Here is a 7,500-nt window from a genome sequence, read left to right as displayed (position 1 = left end):
ACACACACACACACACACACACACACACACACACAGTGTTTGGTCATGTTCGGGTCGTAGCAGGTCATCAGCATTTCTACCAGAGTTTAAACTTTTTATTATTATTATTTAATTTTATTTATTATTATTAATAGATATGCCCTGTTTTTTTGTGTTGAACTCAAATATTCTCTGTCTAAAAACTTACGGTCTCTTACTGTAATCACGAGGACGAGTTCACACACAAACCAGCCAGTTTCTGTTCTGTTCTTTTAGTTTACACTCCGAGTCAAAAATTATACAAATAAAAGAAAACATCTCTAAACATTTTACACTCAGTAGAAATAGCAGAAATTATTCACATTCCATTAAAACACTATTCAATTCTATTTATTTAAATTATTTTTTATATTATTTCTGTTTTTTACATTTGCTTTCGTTTGTATTTTTGTTTATCCATTTCTTTCATTTATACTAATTCTACATTTCTTTTCTGTTTTCACATTTCATTCATTTAATTTCAATTGATTCAGTTTTACATTTTTTATTCTTTTTTTTATTTTTTTTATTGATTTTATTTACATTTATTTTGTTTTCGTGTATCCCATTTGTACATTTATATTTTTTCCCTATTTCGATTCTTTTTATTTATTTTATTGTGTTTTTATTACACTTTTACATCGGGGCGGCTGATGAAAGGGTTTTTTGGTTGCACTGTGTACAGTTGCATACGTGACGAACAAAACGTAAACCTGAAAGGTAAATACAATTATAGACAAAAGTGTGTGTGAACAGTGTGAACGAGGAACGTTTCCAAGTTACACGTCTGATGCGATCACTTGGACGTGGATAAAAAACACAAACCCCAACTTATAATTGGCCCCTCCCCCTTTCTATAGAAGCTCCACAGAATGTGATTCACGTGAATCCAACAAGAACATCGGGAACATTTATAAGATTTAAAATCGACCCTTTTAAATGATTTGAACTTAATTTTCTACTTAAAAACATAAAAAAAAACAACTAATAAAAATATTTTTTATGGAATATTTGGTTCCTAGTGAAGTTGGTGAAAAGATGTAGAAGATGAATATTTCCGAGCTCAGGGGTTGGGGGTGGGGGCACATGAAGGCTTTACCATCATCATCATCATCATCATCACCATCACACGACTACTCCGACACAAATTCGGCCTTGACTTTCAATTAGAGCAGTGAAGGTCATTCTGTAACGAGCTTTAAAGTATTCCAGGATCCTCTCTCTCTCTCACACACACACACACACACACACACACACACACACACACACACACACACACACACTTTGTAATGTCTGCAGCCCGGGGCGGGTCAATATGATTTTATTTTACAATAAAGTTATTTTCCGTTAACGGCTCCAGATCATTTGTTTGTTAATGCGAGACATGGTTCGGTTCAGCGTTTTCGTTTTGCGTAGATAGACTGGTAGATAGACAGACAGACAGACAGACAGACAGACAGACAGACAGACAGACAGACAGGCAGGCAGGCAGACACATAGACAAACATATATACAAATAGCTAAACAGACAGACAGAGAAAGAGCTAGATAGGCAGACAGAAATATATACAAATAGCTAGACAGACAGACAGACAGACAGACAAACATATATACAAATAGCTAGACAGACAGACAAACAGACAGACAGACAGACATATATACAAATAGCTACAGACAGACAGACAAACATATATACAAATAGCTAGACAGACAGACAGACAGACAGACAGACAGACAGACAGACATATATACAAATAGCTAGACAGACAGACAGACAGACAAACATATATACAAATAGCTTGACAGACAGACAGACAGACAGACAGACAGACAGACAGACAGACAGACAGACAACGCGCTAGACAGACAGACAGACAGACAGACAGACAGACAGACAGACAAACAGACAGTATTTTTTTCATCCTCTAAACAGTACAAGCTTTTGTGTGCTGCGTTTCTCGGGACAAACTTCCTCTTCGTGTACAAGCGTTTGTAGTCATTAAGTGCACGTGTGCGTGTGTGTGCATGCGTGTGCATGCGTGTGTATGTGTGCAGTAATACAAGGGTTTTCTCGTCCATTTCAGGTTCGAGCAATTACATCATTTCTGAATAATACTTTGCGTCTGAACAATGATGGGCACCTGCTAGTGTGAGCCGCGGAGAGGAACATCAAGGCTACGCCGATTGAGGTTAGACGTGTGAATGTGAGCGAGGTTATACTTATAAACGCGTGAAATAATACCGGTTCTCTACAGGTTACAGCACGGGTGCTTTTTTTTTTTTTGTACATTGGTAAAAAAATATATATACTGTTGAGCGTGGACTGAAGAGCTTAAACTCCTCTCTGTGTATTATTATCTGTTTATTTCTATAAATTCGCTCTGATGCGCAGTGATTTAGACAGAAATACACCATACACACTCCGGCTGTTATACAGTATATGTTTATGGTGTTGTAAGATTTATCGCGTGATATTGACAGAAACTTTATCATGCCGTAATCTCACTAAATATATAATTCAGCCGAATCCCTGCCCTGGTTAAATGTTAAATATTTATAAATCCGAATGATGGAAAAAGACGGTGGTCATGAAGACCTGGAGAGGAAGCGGACTCTGAGGAGAACTCATGTCCTCATCGGAGAATAAAATCCCAAAAAGCGCTTACAGACACCTGGTAGTCGAGTGTGAAAAACGTGACGAGATCCAGCCCTTTACCCAATACACAGATGATGGACTCAACGCCAAACTCAAGACGAAGTGGAGCCATGAGAACACCACAGAGTCGGTTGAAGCGAGAGATCTTTCTTTCTAAAGTGTCTCGATGATTGGATCTGTTCTTGAGTTTGTATATTTAAGGAAACAGACGAAAGTCAGAGAAAGCATAAACATCTCTTTTTGTGGGAGGGGCTTAAGCCTCTCACTTGTGCCAATCAAGCCCTGACACTAGCCAATCATCAGGGCTTGTCCACTCATGTATGTGGAAGAGGGCAGATAGCGCTTTCCTCCAAACATCTTACACTTGAAAAGAGGAGGCATTGCTGCACTTTCACTCTTCGTGACTGTTAGCTAACAGCGAGTGTGACAGGAAATGAACAATGAACAAAAAAATGAACAAAACTGGAACAAACTTTTTTCTGAATTTGAGGTGAAAACGGGGTTCAGTAAAGCGTAAGAGGGTCACAGTTTCCTCCCAGGTAGGAGCTCGTACCTGCGGCTTCCTACAAGAAATAAAACCATCTGTTTTATGTAGATCTTCATGTTGCGTGAACATACACACTAAACCTCTTCACAAATTCTTCTTCCATGTATGACACACACACACACACACACACACACACACACACACACACACACACACACACACACACACCTCATCAGTATGAAAGTTGATACTCATCCATTACTATTTCTTACATTTCCATTTAAATAGCCTTTTTTTAATGCAATGCTTTTAATAACAGTTTTAATATCCTGGTTTCAAGGAAATGATATTTTGTTAATATATGAGAATTTGAGGAATAATCTTCGCCTACTTTTTCCAGTAAACATCATAAAGTCCTGAAAAGTCTTTTTTTGGAGATCCAAATGTCACTCATGCGTTCGCACGCGATTCTCATTCAAGCATGCGAACAATTCATCAATAATCGTTTGAGAGAAACGAACAACAAACCCTTTTTCATTTTTCGACTGATGAAATCCCGACATCGGACGAATTCCTGGGAAATTTCGATTTCAGCCTTGCGCACTCTGACACGCCGACTTTCACGTCGTTACACGTTTCTAAATTAACATCCTGCTTCAAAATCAGCGATGTCGAGAATCTTTACGGTTAACTTTCCTGATTTTCCTATTAGACCTGTTAGAACTATTACACACACACACACACACACACACACACACACACACACACACACACACACATAAACAGGCGTACGGTTTAATTTGATAAATGACTGTATAAAGATAGAACGTGTATTGAGATGAGTCTGTACAGAGCTCGGCATATTCATCGTTTTAATGAGAACTTGTTTGAAAAAGAGAATTTTTTTTGCCTTTTTTGTCTCGTATAAAGAATATTAGTGTGACCTGTGTGAATAGCGCAGTAATCATTAAGCCATATATCAGCGTACGTATATAAATAGCTGATATTAATACTGCTATCAAGCACTGACCTTGGTACTGGTGTAGAGAAAAATAAGTTTTAGAGGGGGTCTACAGAGGCGGTTTATAAGCGTGTACATTAGCGGTAAATAGCACTGACTGATTACACATAAGCACATATACAGTATACACAGTATACACAGGCAGGTCCTGAGGAACGATGAATAAAAAATATATATTGTAATTGTCGTACGCCATTTTTAATTCCATACCACGTCTCCATTCTTGCGGAATGCCCGATTTTAGCTCGTTGTCTCTCTGCTTTTTATCACGTCGCCGGATACGCTCTATAATCTAAAGCTCTTCCACGCCCCCTCTGCCACCGCGCGCCTGGGTATGATAGACCATATATATATATATATATATATATATATATTTATAAAAATATATATACAAAATACCAGTCAAACATTACTACTCACATCACTACATACACACCTGATTACACACACAAGTTACTATATATATATATATTTATAAAAATATATATACAAAATACCAGTCAAACATTACTACTCACATCACTACATACACACCTGATTACACACACAAGTTACTATATATATATATTTATATACGTACAGTAGAGTCACTACTCATACACAAATCAACACCTTACTGCATACACAAGTTACCAAATACATGTACTACTCATACGCATTACTACACACACACACACACACACACACACACACACACACACACACACACACACACACATTACCTACAGAAGTTCTATATACACACACAACTACACACAAATACAAAGAGAGAGAGAGAGAGAGAGAGAGAGAGAGAGAGAGAGAGAGAGAGAGAGAGAGAGAGAGAGCGAGCGTGGAAATTACTACACATTACTACTCACATTACTAAATACACACGTTACTACACACACACACACATACACACATTACTACATACACACATACACTACATACACACATTACTACATACACACGTTACTACATACACAAATACACTACATACACATACACACGTTACTACATACACACATACACACGTTACTACATACACACGTTACTACATACACAAATACACTACATACACATACACACGTTACTACATACACAAATACACTACATACACATACACACGTTACTACATACACACATACACACGTTACTACATACACAAATACACTACATACACATACACACGTTACTATATACACAAATACACTACATACACACATACACACGTTACTATGTACACAAATACACTACATACACACATACACACGTTACTACATACACATACACACATTACTACATACACACGTTACTACATACACACATACACACGTTACTACATACACAAATACACTACATACACATACACACGTTACTACACACACACATACACACGTTACTACATACACATACACATGTTACTACATACACAAATACACTACATACACACACACGTTACTACATACACACATACACACGTTACTACATACACACATACACACGTTACTACATACACACATACACACATACACACGTTACTACATACACAAATACACTACATACACATACACACTTTACTACATACACACAAACACACGTTACTACATACACACATACACACGTTACTACATACACACGTTACTATATACACAAATACACTACATACACACATACACACGTTACTACATACACATACACACGTTACTACATACACACATACACACGTTACTACATACACACGTTACTACATACACAAATACACTACATACACATACACACGTTACTACATACACACATACACACGTTACTACATACACAAATACACTACATACACATACACACGTTACTACATACACACACACACGTTACTACATACACATACACGTTACTACATACACACATTACTACATACACACGTTACTACATACACACATACACACGTTACTACATACACACATACACACGTTACTACATACACACATACACACGTTACTACATACACATACACACGTTACTACATACACACATTACTACATACACACATACACATTACTACATACACACATACACTACATACACACGTTACTACATACACACATACACACGTTACTACATACACACATACACACGTTACTACATACACATACACACGTTACTACATACACACATACACACGTTACTACATACACACATACACACGTTACTACATACACATACACACGTTACTACATACACACATACACACGTTACTACATACACATACACACTTTACTACATACACACATTACTACATACACACGTTACTACATACACATACACACGTTACTACATACACATACACACGTTACTACATACACACATACACACGTTACTACATACACACATACAAACGTTACTACATACACACGTTACTACATACACACATACACACGTTACTACATACACAAATACACTACATACACATACACACGTTACTACATACACACATACACACGTTACTACATACACATACACATGTTACTACATACACACATTACTACATACACACGTTACTACATACACACATACACGTTACTACATACACACATTACTACATACACACGTTACTACATACACACATACACACGTTACTACATACACACATACACACGTTACTACATACACACATACACACGTTACTACATACACACATTACTACATACACACGTTACTACATACACACATACACACGTTACTACATACACATACACACGTTACTACATACACACATACACACGTTACTACATACACATACACACGTTACTACATACACACATTACTACATACACACGTTACTACATACACATACACACGTTACTACATACACATACACACGTTACTACATACACACATACACACGTTACTACATACACACATACAAACGTTACTACATACACACATACACACGTTACTACATACATACACACGTTACTACATACACACACACACACACACATTACTACATACACACATACACACATACACACGTTACTATATTCACACGCTACTCATTATACATATGCATACCTACATACACGTATTACTACATGCCTACATACGCGTATTACTACATACACGTATTACTACATTACTACATACATGTATTATTACATGCCTACATACGCGTATTACTACATACACGTATTACTACATTACTACATACATGTATTATTACATGCCTACATACACGTATTATTACATACAGGTATTACTACATTACTACATACATGTATTATTACATGCCTACATACACGTATTATTACATACAGGTATTACTACATTACTACATACATG

The 7,500-nt window shown here is 36.9% G+C and overlaps 1 protein-coding gene across 5 annotated transcripts in view; it reads right to left on the bottom strand.

Moving 5' to 3' along the window:
• zbtb20 (zinc finger and BTB domain containing 20) overlaps positions 1–7,500 on the bottom strand; it is a 58,323-nt gene that overhangs the window by 43,656 nt on the left and 7,167 nt on the right. Inside the window, exon 1 of one of the 5 annotated variants that reach the window (XM_083531286.1) lies at positions 1–90. This exon is cut by the window's left edge and continues 901 nt beyond it. The exons of the other annotated variants lie outside the window; for them this stretch is intronic. The gene's annotated coding sequence lies outside the window, so the exon portion shown is untranslated. Of the gene's footprint in view, positions 91–7,500 lie in introns of those variants that run through there. 5 annotated transcript variants of the gene reach the window in all.

The sequence above is a fragment of the Silurus aristotelis genome (assembly GCF_946808225.1).
Source record: "Silurus aristotelis genome assembly, chromosome: 26".
NCBI lineage: Eukaryota > Metazoa > Chordata > Actinopteri > Siluriformes > Siluridae > Silurus > Silurus aristotelis.
Note: the sequence above shows the minus strand (reverse complement) of the source record. Positions and strands in the feature narration are given on the sequence as shown.